The sequence below is a fragment of the Crocodylus porosus genome, unplaced genomic scaffold, assembly GCF_001723895.1.
Source record: "Crocodylus porosus isolate Cpor-Errol unplaced genomic scaffold, CroPor_comp1, whole genome shotgun sequence".
Taxonomy (NCBI): Eukaryota; Metazoa; Chordata; order Crocodylia; family Crocodylidae; genus Crocodylus; species Crocodylus porosus.
In genome coordinates, this window is record NW_017728914.1 from 28050201 (window position 1) to 28066737 (window position 16537).

A 16537-nucleotide genomic window follows, 5' to 3' on the forward strand; every position below is an offset into this window, starting at 1 on the left:
GGTCATAACACACGGGCGGTTTCATCCATTAAAGGCATTTCATTTGTGGCTGTGCAGGTTAGGAGCTTATGCAGCGTATCTTTATTTCTTGCACACAGGCCAGAGAAGCAAATAAACTTTTGATCCATAATAGGAATACAACGGCAGTGAGCTGAAAGCCAACATCCACCAGTTTTAATCAAGGTTTAGGTGCAAGCTGCAAGGTAGCAGCATAAATATATACTCTGCCTCTAAATAAATACTCAGTACCCTGAAAGACTGCCATCTCCTACCTGCATACTCAATTAATATTGTCTTTCACACAGGCAAAGGTACTTAATTTGCCTGGTGTATACATAACGTGCTAAATTAGCCCCTTTCTTATAACTTCACCCCAGATATGTTTGAAATTGGACATCACTGATTTAACTGGAGTCATCAGCAGATCTGGTTAATCACAATCAGTTTTCAAAACCTCCAACATTACTCATATTAAAGATGCTGCAGATGAACACAGAGAAATGTAGTCTGCAAGTCAGCAATGCAAAAAAGAAATCTAGCCTTCCAGAGACATGCTCTTAACACCCATTGGCATGCGGAAATCAAGCGAGAGTAACTGCACAAGGAAACTTCTGGTAACTGAGACAATTAAGACTTTCATCCTACAGCAAGCATTAATACAAATGCAGTAGGAACAGTTGCACAGGTACAGAAGGGGCACTGCAACCCAAACGGCAGACCCCTTTATTCTTCTCCTTTCCTTTATGCTTACTCAGCACCTCTCCTCAGTCCCCTATTGCCCAAGAATGTGCATCCAACAGCTGCCTCACCCTCTCATCCAGTCACCACCTCTACCCATGACCAAACCTTCCCACCCCAAAGCCAACTTTCACATCTCCAATTCCATCATTCTTATCTTTGAACTCCATCAGCACTAAATCCAGAAGTACAGACGCATCCATCTAGCGGTCAACAAAGCATGGCAGCTTCGGCCCATCTTGCTACTGTCTGTTGTACCTCGTAGGGGTGTGCGAAATGGGCTGTATTTTATTTGGATTTGGTCCGAATCGGAGACAGCGATTCGATTTCTTGATTCACATCGCTGTCCCAGATTCGATTCAGCCGAATCTGAAGATTTGAAGCTGATTTGGAGAATCAGCAATTTGGCCATAGACACAGCTTTAACTGTTGTTTCTACATACCTTGTGGTACCAGGTGTGGCTTGTGAACGCTGCAATGCTGGGGTGGATAGAGCATCCCACAGGAGCATGGCCTCCCCCCCACACATTTGCACATGCTTGGTGGCAGATCCGGAAGTGGACTGGAAGTGCTTCCAGTCCACTTCCAGGTCTGTCACTAAGCGTGCTAGGGGGGCACCCAGGGTCCCCCCACTGCTGATCACTGAGCTGGGCTGGGGGGCACAGAAGTGCTTCAGGCCCACTTCCAGGTCTGTAGCCGAGTGTGCTGGGGAGCCCCCTGTGCTCCTGTGGGACGCTCCATCCTCCCCGCCATCTCAGCATTCACAAGCCGCCTGGTACCTTGAGGTATGTAGAAAAAAACATTTAAAGCTGTGTCTAGGTCTGAATCACCAAATCATTTGGATGGTTCCAATTCAATTCGGAGAGATTAAAGGGTCTCCTGATTCAGTTTGGATTCGGGGATTCGGCCACCGAATTGAATCAGGGACCGAAGCTTCACACAGCCCTAACATCTTGCATCTTTATTACTGTTTCTTCTGCTCCCATTTTTAATGCCCAAAATAGTAGCGTTTCCTCCTGTTTGCTCAAGAGACACTTTTGTAACTATTAATAGACTGCAATGCCCATTGCTCCCTAGCCCCCAAGCACATTTGGCCCTCAGTTCTCCCTTTCTTAGAAGGAATGGCCTGGCCAAGCAATTTGGCTGGTTTTCCCGCCCCCCGCAAAAGGGAGCAAAAACAGATCCACTAATTGAAACTTGCTGTACACCAGTCAGTTGGGTTACTTGCATTGGTCACTCAGCAGCAATTCCTCTGATCTCTTTCCTTTCACTGTCTTCCTTCCATTAAGTATCTTCTTTTTCTGATTTCAACAATCTTTAAATTATGCCCTTAAAATAAACCTCACAATCAGCAATATATAATTTATAATTTCCTTCTCCACATGCTTCAACTATTATCTTAATCAAAGCAATCATGTCACTTCACATATACCCGTCATTATCCAAGTCGTGCCCTGTGTGTATTATATCATCTGAAGGCACATCAAACAATCACACATAACCTCTGGGCTAATCTTTAGTGATGATTCCTCAAAAAAAAAAAGAGATGGATTTAACATGTCATGCCTTTTCATATTTTTCCAAAATACGTATCAATTCTCTGGTACTCCAAGAGGCCTTTAAACCTAGGCTCATACCCATTGGCTCTCTCACACTACTTGTCCTAAGAGTTGGCTTCCTTCCTGGTTAGCAAGTATTGTGTGTTTTGAACTTTTTTCAACTCTTCTTTGGAAACTCTCTCATGCCTAATGTACATTAGGGAAAGTGAATGAGAAAATCATTTGTACAACTCCACTTACCATCACCTAGTTACAAGCAAGATGGGATAGAAAAAAAATGACATTAACTGCAGTGCTATATACAGTACAAACTGCCTGTCTTCCAGAAACAGCTCTCTCTAGACCAAACTGTTTTCAGCAGGACTGTTTTTATGAGTGAAGCAGACAAGGCTTGGCCTTTTCTGAGGTCAAAGAGCTGGCAGGAGGCATAAGTATCTCCTGTTCGTCATGCCCTTATTTGCAAGGCAGCAACATTTCATATCATGAATATGCTCCCCCTCCTAACACCAGAGATCCTGTCTCTGCCAGTGATAAGGGCAATGGCCAGACTTATTTATTTGACCACAATGAATTGGTATCCAACGGGTCAGCCTTTGGCACCCAGAAGATGGAAAAACAACATTGCAGTTAACAGCAAAAACAAAACAAAACAAAAAATAACCCTGGAAGCTGTATTTTCCGAGGCAAGCAACTTGATCCAATTACAAAGTTATTGCAAACCCCAAACGTTGTCTTCTGGCTTCCCCGAATCACATGCAGTTGCCTGTGATAATTCTGCACACAAACACTGTCATCAGAGTAGTTATAAAAGGGAAAATTTCACATTTGTATGCTTGAAATCAACTCTCCTGCTCTGCCGGTATCCTGCCTTAATCCATGCATTATTAATGAGCAACATTAATTTCCAGTTTTCAGTTAGCTAATTTGTTCCCACAATCATGATTCCAAATATCACATGAATAATTCAGCAAGTTATTTTAACTGTACTTAGATAAGCCTGTTAGCCATCATAAATTTAAATAAATTATCTCTTGCTCACATATAAAGGTGCAAAAGCAGACCACCTCGGCAGGTGAAATTCACCTCTCCGCGTTTCATGTGACACGGATGGAAGATCGCCCAACCTGAAGCCTCCTGGAACTTTGTTTGTTGTAAAAAGGTAAAACACAGAAGTCTTGCTTGCCTTTGACAGCAGCAGGACAGGTAATCTGTCAGCCACTGTCCAAAGGGTAAAATTCACCTATGCCCAAAGAGGTGCCAAAGGGGCTCTAAAGAATACTTCAGTGGGACTGAAATGGCACGCGTGCCTCCTGCTGGCACTGATCGAATTTCACCCCAGATGAAGAACGACTGTTGGCTTCAGTCTGACTTCGTACCTCACATGCCCGTTCTCTATCTGATGCCAGCCCACCGTCCTTGCTAATGTAAGTCAAACACTGTAACATGCCGAACGATGCCAATAGTAACTGCTATTGAAAGCTACTGTTTCCAATCCAGATCTCAGGACCTTAGCAACACAGATCTTTCCGGGCAATGAATAATAGATAAATAATCAAGTATTCCTCTAAGAAGGAGGTCTGATTACACACATGCGCCTTACTGGCATTTTTACTTTTCTGTTATATTATTCATCTGTTCTATAGTGGCACTCAAGGGCCCCAAGCAAGGAAAGCAGCTCCATTTTTGCCAGGTGATGCATGAGGAGCAATTCGGGAACATACTAAGAGTCTGTGCCCTGAAGAAGTTAGAGAATAGACAGACAAAGAAAGGTGGGAAGCGATGCCCACAGGGAATACCCTCAGATTCCTGAACCAGCTCACTCCAGGTCAGCAGCCTGGCTCAGGAACCCTCTGCGTGGTAGGCACCATTACCGTAAGGCTTAGCACAGTAAAGCCAGGATTTTGCACCGAGAGCAGAAAAATCACACCATGCAGCTTAGGCAGGACTTCAAGATCACACTTTGCAGTACTTCCAGTTTTCCATGTGATGTGTTGGTGCCCCTGAAACCTCCAATTTTCATTACATCAGTCAGAGCTTTAGTGGTGGTTTTGTGTTATTATGGCATTTTTTCTGGAGACATGTGACTACTGCCTATATCAGCACTTTGCACACCCCTTTTCCACACTCAGCCAGCAGTATTTGGAGCAAATGTCCATTAGCAATTTTGCAATACAAGTCAGTAACCCAGTCAGGGCAAAACCCTGCAAAATCCCACAGGAGACTATTTCTGCCCAATCCATGTCGATCCTAAACTCAGAGCATGTACAGATCTCCCTCTGTGCATGTACAGCACCAAGCACATTTTAGATGTTGCTGCAGTAAAGCAATTTCTGACTCACAACGGCACACAGCTCAATAGGAGCTCCCCTGCCTGGCTTTCTGCCTAACTTAAAATAATGAAATTATGCTTCGCCACTTAAAACTCCTGCATCTACCTTCACTGAACTGTAAGAGATTTTTCTATTTAAGTCTTTTACAGCCTAGAAATTCTAGCCCATTTCTTTGATCTCAGGCCATTTCCTGTACAATGGAGGTCATGTTGGCATCCTGTACAGTGAGGGGGGCAAATATACGGCCCACAGGCTGGAGCCAGTCCCCAGAGCTCCATCAACTGGCCTCTGGTGCTGCGCCTGGGTCTGAGCAGACTGGTTACAACATGTGGGAGACGAGTCCCACAGGAAGGCCTTGGGAAGCATACCATGTGGTTTGCAGTCACTCCAGGATTGCATTTATGGGCAGGCACGTGCAATGTGGATTCCAAAGTGGCTGGAACCAGCACTGTAAGGCTAGGAACAGACATTACACATGAACCAGTTTAAGTGAGCAGAAACCAGTTTACACCCGTGCATATAAACCAGTTTGAAAACGGCTGAAACTGGTCTGAGATAAACCTGGTTGAATGTAGTATCAGACTTAACTGATTTGAGTGAAAATTGTTCATGCAATGTCTGTCCCAGACCCCTTCCTGGTTTAAGTTAAATCAGACTCCCCCAACATCTTGGCATGCTCTCTGGGCTGGGTGGGGTCTCTGCTCCACAGAGCTGGCCTGGCCCCTCCCCTCTGCTCCCTGGCTGGAGCTCCAGCAGAGACGATAGGCACAGCAGTGTCTGCCTGGCTTCCTCTTGTTGCCCCCCTCTCCTCACTATTCCCTGCTGAAGCAGGGATTCCCCTTCCCCTCTAACTTCCACAGACCTCTCAGCATTAGCAAGCAGAGCACATGCTACCTACGGCCTCTGCTGTGGCAGATGGGACAAATCTAATCAACAGGTGGCTGGTAACGTCCTTCCTTGGAAAAGCTGTGTAAGAAGAGCTTGAACTAATCGAGAGAGGCTTTGTTTTCTTAATGAGCTGACAAACACTGAGTTAGGGGTAATAAACGCTGTGTTGGCAACTCCCTACTGAGCTGCTCAGGAGACGGGGGGCAAAACTCTTCCCTAATCAGAGATCCTGCTGGGGCCTGGCCTCACTCCCCCTCAGCTCAGCACTATACAAGGGAAGGGAGGGCTGCTCTAGCACTTCCCAGCTTCTAGCCTGAGCCACTGCACATGTGTGCCTACATTTTTTCAGTCCAGTGGGGATGTCTGTACAGTTACAAACCAGGTTAGACTAACCTGCAAAGATTGAATCAACTCAGGCTTTTGAATGTCTATCCCTAGCCTGTATAGCACAGTCCAGCTGGGGACATATAGCACAAATCCCAGACAAGCCACAGCAGGTACCCCATGTGGGGGGGGAGGGAGGGGAAAGGCTCATGGGCCGAATTTGAGCCATAGATCAGCCCCGTACCACTCATCTGGTCTGTGAGGCCCGATTTATTTTTTTTATTAATATATTTCATGTCAAATCAGCCAGATCAGTTCCAAATCACTGACTGAGCAGAACTCAATCTTTCTAAACACCATGTATGGCATTACAACCAGCAAGCATCCTCTGACCCAGGCTCTCACCCTGGGACTTCAGATACTTCCAAAACCATTGGCAGGTATCCTACATGCAGGCCCAAGCCCAGATGTCTTGGGATTCAGATGCCCCAGATACTACAGGCAAGCATCCTCCAAGATGCTCCCTACACTTGATCTTAGCCCACAAGAAGCCAGGTGTTTGACATTCCCATTATACAGGAAGTAGCTGGATGCTGTAAACCAGGTTGCTGTCCTTTTTCTGCACAGTCGCAGCAGTCCATGGTGAATATTATGCACACAAAACCACTTCAAGGCAAGAGCTGCTGGTTTTTACCGACAGCAGGCTTGGTGCTCCAACCTCCACTGCACAGAAGTTAAGTTGAAATAATTGTAATCCTTGTCACTCTGAAACTTCTGCTACAAAGAAAAATTTTACCCATGTGATAAATATTTTCACACTGCACCACTAGAAAAGTCAGGTTCCACTTTCTTCCCCAGGGTGGGGCCCACTTGCTAGATTTTCATCTTAACCTACAGAGGAGGTTTACAAGGAGGTTTACAAGCACTCTGCTGTCCCGCCTTTGGGGGGCATGGAGCTCCCCAGACTGGCTTCCTAGTTAAATAAGCAATGTCACTTTTGCAACATTCAAGTTACTGAACTTCCCAGTAGCATGCACCACACACTGCATATTCAGCAGATGCCATCTGATGAAGGGCTTTCTAACCTTACTCATATGTGAGCTGAACAAATGGCCATGTCTTCTGGTAATTAATGCTCAAATATGTTGCGCTTACATTGTGCTTTGCATCCAGAGATTTACTGCAGTCAAACATTGTGCTAACCTTTTCCTCATTCATTCACCAATGACAAATACTGTTATTAAAAAACATCTTTTCTTTTTTTTCTCTTTTTTTTTTTTGTACATAAGGCCATTTCTGCAGTACCCAGAGATGCACCCATCCACAGTAATGCAGTTGACCGTATGGGAATTGACTCTGTCAGGTGGTTAGTACCCACAAGGGCCTCTGGGGTGATAGCATTCAGGACCTCTCAAAAGCATGGACATTTCTGCATTGCACTGTCTATTTTACAATGCAAAATTTGGGACCATGCAGTCTCATTACCCTCATTGTGTTCAGTGACAGTGATTGTTCCTGGCTCTCACCAAGGATGGGCTTTACTTCCCAAAGTCAGTGGTAAAACTCCTCTTAAATTCATTGGAATCAGCGTCAGGGCAATGTTGGGTGCTTCTGAAAATCCTGCCTGCAGTATCAATTCTTATTCCTGCTAGCTTCTACTGCTACCACTCCAGGTAGATGTCAGATGCATACAAAGCTAGTGAAGTGTCATAATTGCTTGGGGAAAAGCCATGTGCTTCTCTGCTACACTGTTCAATGGGGCAAAAAAACTGGCAAAAAGTGTCTGCAAGGAGAAAAAGAGGCAGCTGCGCCATAGCTACATGTTCTCCTACTCTCTGAGCATGATTATACGTTCAGATTTACTGCTCAGTAACCAAAAATTACTGCACAGTATGGGCGGCATCTACACGTGCACACCCATACTTCCAGCTTACGCCAGCTTGGGTGTAAATTTGATACCTGAATCATGCCCAATTAGTCATGAATTTACACCTGATTAGTTACTGTGCAGTAACGCATATGTAGACACCTTACTGTGCAGTAACACTGTGTGGACTGACTTGGGACTAACTTTGGCCTAAACCCACTTACTGCACAGTAAATTTAATGTGAAGAAGACGCACATGTAGACATGTCCACTATGGGACAGGGCTTTGAAGGTTATGTGCTGAGAAGGGAAAGGCTTCTGCCAGGAGCAGAAATCCGCAAGAGGGGACAAGTAAACTAAACCAGCAGTTGCTCTTCTGTGCCACTTCTCACCCCAGAAAAGAGATTAGAATCATAGAAAGTCAGGATTGGAAGGGACCTCAGGAAATCCTCTAGGCCGACCCCTGCTCAAAGCAGGAACATCCCCAGTGAAATCATCCCAGCCACAGCTTTGTCTGTCTGTCTGGGATTTGAAAACCTCCAAGGATGGAGTTTCCACCACCTCTCTGGGTAACCTGTTCCAGTGTTTTACTAGCATCCTAGTGAGAAAATTCTTTCTAATATCTAACCTAAACTTCCCTTGCTGCAACTTGAGACTGTTGCTCCTTGTTGTCATCTGCCACCACTGACAGTAGTCCAGCTCCATCCTCTTTCAAACCCTACTTCAGGTAGTTGAAGTCTGCTATTAAGTCTTGTCTCAGTCTCCTCTTCTCTAGACTAAGTAAGCCCAGCACCCCGAGTCTTTCCTCCCAGCCCCCTCACCCTTTTTGTCACCCTCCACTGGACTCTCTCAACCTCATGAGATTTCTTTTGGCCCAACCCTAATTTGTCTGGGTCACTCTGAATCTTAGCCCTACCCTCCAGTATATCTGCTACTCCCCGCAGCCTGGTGTCATCGGCAAACTTGCGAAGGGTGCACTCTATGCCATCTTCCAGGTTATTGATGAAGACATTGAACAAAACCAGCCCCAGGACCAACCTCTGGGACACTCCACTTGATACTGGCTGTCAACTAGACATTGAGCCATTGATTACTACCCTGAGTTCGATGATCCAGCCAGTTTTCTATCCATTACAGTCCATTTATCCATCCCGTTCTTCCTTAGCTTGCCAGCGAGAATGTTGTGGGAGACTATCAAGAGCCCTGCTAAAGTCAAGGTACACCACATCCATCAGTCTCCCCACATCCTCAGAGCCAGTCATACCACCATAGAAGACAATCAGGCTGGTCAGGCATGATTTGCCCCTGGTGAATCTATGCTGACTGTTCCTGATCATCTTCTTCTCTTCCAAGTGCTTAGAAATGTATTCCTTGAGGATCTGCTCCATGATTTTTACAGGGATTGAGGTAAGGCTAACTGGTCTGTAGTCCCCTGGATCCTCCTTTTCCCCTCTGTTAAATCTGGGCACTATGTTTGCCCTTTTCCAATCATCTGGGACCTCTCCTGATCACCATAAGTTTTCACAGATGATGGCCAATGACTCTGCAATCACATCAGCCAATTCCCTTATCTCTCTCGGGTGCATCCCATCTGGCCCCATGGACTCGTACACATTCAGCTTTTCTAAGTAATCCCTAACCTGTTCTTTCACCACTGGGGCCTGCCCACCTCCTCCCCAACCTCTGCTGCCTGGTGCAGTGGTCTCTGAAGACTGAGGTGAAGAAGGCATTGAGGACTTCAGTCTTTTCTGCATCCTGTCACAAGGTTGCCTTCCCCATTCAGTAAGGGACCCACACTTTCCCTGATCCTCCTCTTGCTGCCAACACACTTGTAGATCCAGGCATGAGGTCGTAGCCAGGGCCAATGAGGAATTTTGCCACAGGACATTCAGATGCACAGGAAGGACCAGTTTAGCCCAAGGGACTATAAGGCCTGGCTAAACTCTTTTCCCCACAGGAGCCCCAATATTTCCTTTGTGGAAGCCTCATTTCCCTCCGCTCTGGAAAGAACTCACATGGTTTTAGGCCTCTGTTTAACTCTCCCTCATATTTGCCAAGACAGGGACATGGACCTCTGTTTAGGCCTCTTCACTTCTCCCAAAGTCTTGAAAAACACTTGGACTTCCTTCCACCACCAGCCGGCTGGGGGAGGAAGATTATTTCCAGGTTTGTCTTCCATAACCATCCCCATTTGCTTTGAGCATTATGCCCTGCCTGTCTCCAAGGAACAGACAGCTTTTCCCATGGGTCCTCGATGCCTTCATCACTCCTACTGCGCTCACCCTTGCTTACTAGAAAGCAGCACAAAAAGGAAGAGGTACTGCAAAGAGCAGCCCGTACAAGCAATTCCCCTGCCCCTATTATTATAGCCTCTAATTCTCAATAAAATCCAAGTCACCTCTAAGCGACACATCACAGATGTATAATCTTTCTAGCTTTCAGGGCACCATGTAAAAGAACATGCTTGCACTGACAGGGAGATCTGGGTGGGGGAACATCACTGCAGACAAACTACAGCCTTCTGCAGAGGAAACACAGAGCTGCTATCTTCAGCACAGCAGGATATTAGTAAACAAGTGTAAATAATATATAGGAAGCCTAATTTTAGAAAGGGGGAGGGCGAGCGAAATTATAAATCTGATCTTTGTTTGGATCACTGGTAAAAATGTTTATTCAAGGATTGCAGCTGTAAGTGGAGAGACCTAACTGAGCAACACTTATTAGGAATACACAGAGATAGCATAATTAATGACAGCAGCACTTCTGCAAGGGATATTAAGCCTTGTATTTCAGTGATTAAGCCAGCCTCTGACTATTGGCGATGAGCAACGGATCTCAGATGGAGGTAGATGATTCAGCATCTGCCTCCTCTGGGTTTTCACACGGACATTTGAAGCATCAGGTTTCTGGCACTGGCCATTACCAATTACCGGGTGAGCTAAACCCCAGGTCTGGCGTACTCAGACAATCCTGCGATCCTGACATACATGGCCATAGACGACTGAGTCCATAAACAGAAAAGGGGCACTGGATGGGACTCTGATATTAATCTTCTTGAAAAACAATGTGAATATGTAATGATTTCCAGCCTTCTCTGCATTTCACACCAGATTTAAAAAAAAAAAAAAAAACCCCAACCAAAAAACCCAACTTTCAGATAATGAAAGCACAATAGATGGATGCTCTTATGTTTTTTCCATGTACAAAGGGCAAAAAACCAAGTCTTTTTCAGTCTAACTATCTCGCTGCAGATTAGGGACAGCAACAAAGAAAAAAATTAAGTCTCAGGAGCTCACGTGAGTAAACCAACATGCCATATCTGAACTGAGCACCAAATGGCGGCTGCCTCTGTGCTTTGAGCCTCTCACATGTAAAAGTGCAGTCCCCAAAACAAAGGCACTGTATTTCTCTTACAGACTGCACAGATGCAAGCAGAGATGATATCACATCAATAGCAATACTTAGCATTCATAGACTACTACCGAGAATGCCTTTTCCAAGTTTTCAAGAGATGGATATTAGGGTATATCGACTCGGTGCTATTTCGAAGGACTAAATATTGCCCTGACTTTTACCCCATGCAACAAATGGGACTGGAATTTGGCCATAACTTTAAGCACTTAAATGAGCAATTTCAGTCAGCTTGGAAAGGGAAATGAGAACCAATACCAAATTTAATCTGCCTGGAAAGATTGGTTATGAGCCTCTGAAAACAGGGAAATAAGAGAGAGACTGAGTCAATTACAGCGACTCTACAGAGAGAGGGGCGCTATTCTGTCTAATCCTCCCTGGCAACTCCTATTCCCACCTCATTATTTCTGTCCTTCTCTGCATGCCCTTTCTCCTGCCCCCGTTTATTCTCACCTTCCAATTCCTATTTGCTTCATCTCCGTTTTACATGGTACGTCTCTGCTTCCTTGCTTTCTGCTGCTTTTTCTCTCCTTCCCTTCTTGTCACTCAGCTTTCTGTCTCCAGCTATTTCAGTTCCTTTCCTCCCAGCCCCTGGAGAGCCCGGAACTGGGACATCAATTCTGACCTTGTCCTCTATTTCGGTGTACCACATCCATTGTTTTTACCCTTAACTTGTGACTGTGTTTTCACACATGAGTTAGTACACTCTTCTTAGGTCCTTGTAGTGTATATGGTCCGAAGTGTTCCCTTCATTCCAGCCACGCTGAATGTAGAGAGATACAAGGGAAATGCAGACGAACTGACAATGTTAGCCAGTACCATGGCGCCCTAGGTCTATTCAGACAGAAATGCCATGATGAGAAGCCAGGAGCCCCCAAACACCTTCAAGCCCAAAGAAGGGGTTAGTACAAAAAGCCTGGAGGCAAGACTCTCAGCCCTAGCCCCATCTCTGTACTGTTGGGCTGTGTGACCCTGAGTAATTGGCTCAATCTGCTACCGTCTAAGATGAATATCTTATCTTGCCAGGTTTGTGGGGAGGCTTAATTAGTAAAAGCACAGAGATCCTCAGATGAAAGCTGTTGTAGAGGTGCAGGCTGCTACATATCATTAATTTCCCATTATTACACAGGCTCCTCACTGAAGCCCAAAGGACTGCATGTAAATCACATAAGACTGGAGAGTTTGCAGTCACCTCTCCTTCAGTTCACCATTCAACACGCCGTGGAGGGAGGCTTTTTGGATCAGGATGAAAGATTCAGGCAGCCACCTCCGATCACCACAGACCACATTTCATATTGTAAAAGACGTGCGGTTAAGCACGTTTTAGATGTCAGCGGACCCGTCTATATATATATGTGCTTTAACGGGCATTAGCCTATTTTAATGTGTATTGAAGCGTCACTAAAAAAAAAAGTGCACTTCCACTAATGCACATTAAATAGGCTAATGTGCATTATAGCATCACTACAAACTGTGGGTACCTGTACACCAGCACAGAGGCTGCTTCGATGCACTGTAATTACAGCACATCGATTAATCAAGTCTGCTGGAGAGTGATAATTGCCATGCTTCTGCCGGTGTCTGCATCTTGTGCATCAGCATCCCCACACTTCAAAATGGCACCAGGGGCACTTCAACTAAAGCTTGTCAAAAGAGGTTTAGTTCAAGTGCTCCTGTGGCTGTTTTGAGGCACAGGGATGCTGATACACAAGATGCTGAGGTGCTTTAATTAGAGCACCTCTTGGAGCTGCTCTAAGAAAAGCACCCACCATCCTCCCCACCAGAGCGTGTGTAAAAGTGCCCTGTGCTCTTTAGTTCATGTGTATTAAGCTGGGCTAATGCATATTTTCCTAGTACTTCACAATTGAACTCCTAGATTTAATGCAAATTAACCAAACTGTGTTAATGCACGTGTAAATGCACCCAGTGGCCCAGCGTACTATAAGCAAAGCCATGGCTACCTCTAGTGAAGGGAAAAATCCTGGTCACTTCAAAGAGCAGGAACAGAAATAAAAGGTTTAGGGACTCTCCACCCTGCAACCCAGCTCTCCCGGAGGTCTTTGCACAGCCACGCACCAGCAGAGGTTTAGGAAGGGAGCACATATGAGGGATGGGCACTCTTTGCAGGTTCTAGTCATCTCTGAAATATCTGGGGTCACAGAGGCTACTCCAGCTATTATGGGACAAAGCTGCAGATTCATTTCTATTATGCCATCTAGAGGAAAGTTGCTTCCTGCTTTTCTATAAAAAGAGAAAGTCATCCCTAGCACCAAGCCTGGCTCAATGAGCAAAGCACTGGGTCAGTGGGAGGGAGGGGAAATGGGTGGAAGGACGTATGACTTTCCCCTGAGAGCACATTCTGCATGCAGATTGGGAAGAGCATGTGAACAATGCAACACTCCCAAGGGAGCAGGGCAAACATCCCTCTTTACAAGCAGTTATGTGATCACCCTTCCTCTTGCTTTACAAAGGGCTTTCCAAGATACTAATCAATCCCAGATAATTTTAATTGCTTGTAAGCACCTGACTGTAATATTTGTAAGGAAAACTATGCCCATTTTGTTTAGTTCAGCACTTTGAAAGTTCATATGGCTGAAACTCAGGAACATCTCTCACCAGGAAGCAACAAAGACATGCATCTGAAATGAGCATTTTTAATTACAGCTGGCATTTATTTTACAATTTTACAAGCTATGGCAAGTGGCAGCTAATCTGTTAAAAATGCAATATCGTTGGGGACATTCACATCAACAGTGTGAATGCTGCAGCGTGTCACACATTCAAACCCAGCTTTCAATCAGCTCCAGCCCTAGTTTTTATAATCAGATCCTCATTTTCAAGCCACGTCTGGCATTCTGTGAGCAACCCAAACTCCAGATGACCAACATGGGAACTGTGAAGTGTGTACAAGGAACGCAGTAACAACTAGATATTAAATGTCCTATACGACTACATGTTAATACTTCAGCCTGTATTTAATACTTATACCTGTAATTGCACAAGCTCTGGTTTTTCATGCTGTGAATACTACAAGCCACTTTTTTCCCGTAGAGTGACACGTTAGCGATCAGCCAATAACTGCCTTACCTTCTGCCTGACTTCAGACTAACCTCTTTTTTCAGCATGCCTGCTACTAGCATTAGGCACCAGTTTGGCAAATCTAATTTTAATACCTTGAGTTCAAAGACCATCTACTGTTCCTAGTACAGACTGGGTCTCATCCCTTTGAACTCAAACTCTTCTTTTAAACATCATTAATAAAAGGGTGCCTGCATTGCAGGGATGGATGGAATGATTCTTAGGTACGTGTGTTGCCCACTTCAGAGCCTCACTTAGATGATCTACCTGAAACAGTTGTTGTCCTAGGAGGAATGTCACTAGACAAGAAGCAAAAGGACACAGAAGCAAGGCACCACGCAACTCTCACCCAGTAAAAAGCCAGAGCATGCAATCATCATCACAGACTAACGGAGGTCAGCGCTGGGAAGTGAAGTTCAGACTCTTTCAGGATTGCAGCACATTCGCTGCAAAGGATGCAGGGCCATGCAAGACTAATGGGGAAGGCAGGAAGCCTCTGCCCCCACCGGTGCTTATACAGAGCTAAGATACGCGGTGCCCCTTCCCTTACCAACCCACAGCAATGGAACCTACCTTCCACCTCATCTGCCTACCTACTTCCAACATTCGTCTTCCTCTGCAGGTATCCCGAAAGGAAACGGATTGCACGGGCCAGTCATTTCATCTCAATGTCACGACTGTGATGATGGTCATAAGAGTGCCCTATTTCAACACCCCCCGTCCCCCTTTGCATGTTATTATGCCTCATTGAACAGAGAGAGCTGGCGCAGGATGACACTGCATCTGAAATAGGAAGTGTTACTTTAACGTTGGACATCAATACTTCACTCACAGCAGAACTGGAATGCCAATAGCTCTCGGTAACCGCTCCGCTAATTCCATCCAGAAATGTATTTGTATCCCCATTACACAAAGCCCTTTTAGATGTTAATGAATCAGGCATCACAGAGACTGGCTTTGCTTAAAATTCTTTTGATGTTGGCCTCAGCTCTTATGCCATCGTGCACGCTAACTCAAACTGAGGTGCTTCTCATGACTAATGCTAGACCCCGGCATTTATGGACACGGCGATAACATTTTAGCAAGCACAAGAGCACTTGGCACTTCTGACAGCCTGTGATGTTCAGCATAGTGACACCCATGAACCTCACATCAGAAACACGGGGAAAAATTAGATCATTCTGCCCCAAAATTTCTTGTCCTTATCACTGGAGCTGAAAATATCCATTCAATGGTAGCGTCTGTGACATATAGTAGAGCTCCTCTGCTTCCTTCCAACAGACAGCGTTGTCTTTAGTGAAACAGATTCCCAAATGGTATAAATTAGTTACCTCCACAGCCAGGCCAATTTAGACCCACAGAGTATCTGATTCAATGACTTCTTGTTGACTTTGATGCACAGGACATGAATTCAATCCAATTGGCTTTCTGGGCTGTCATTGAAGTAACTTTGCAGTGAGCAACCTGCAAAGCCTTTGCTCCTGTTTACCTCATCTGAAATGGAAAGACTGTGCAAAGCACTTCTGTCCAACCAAACATATCATAAAGATGCAGTAAGCATCTTTGTTTCCTAATTGAAATCATATATCACTTAAGAGATACTAAATCAACAGCAAATGTCACTTGAGATTCATACACTAACAAACAATTCCCCACCCATTCTCTCTGTACCAGAGACAATGGGGGCAAATTCTTAGCTGGTGTAAATTAGGCTCTCTCTTGAAATCAGACCTATGCCAATTTACGCTAGCTGAGAATCCGGCCTTTGGTTTCTATATTGGCCTGTCTGCATGTGTTGTGCCCAAAAGAAATACCAACAGAGGCTTGGACTGATGTTATAGCTGGCAGCAAAGGGGGCTGTTGGTTGCATTAGGTATTTCTGCTATAAAATAATCAACTGGTACAAAGGCAGATGTTCATCTTTTGGCAAATCTGGTAACAATGCTACAATTCACTTTTGCCAGTATCACCACTGGTGGGAATGGTGCCCAAGTGAAGGCAAATTTGTCTGGGTGGTTTATACACAGGAAGGGACACTGACAACTGCCCCTCTCTCCCCTCACACATTCACCCCACAATTTGGATGCTATAAACCCCTTCTACTGTGTGCCTCTGCAACAGCATCAGCTGGCCTCCTATGGTCCTGTCAGACCAACCTGGCGGCCTTCTATGACCAGATCACCAAATCCTTAGATACAGGTGTCGTGGTGGACGTAGTCTTTCTGGACTTTCGGACGGCCTCCTCCATTCTCATTAAGAAACTGGGGGGCTGTGGTGTCGACACCCACACAGTCAAATGGGTCACCAACTGGCTGGAGGGCCGCACCCAGAGAGTGGTGGTG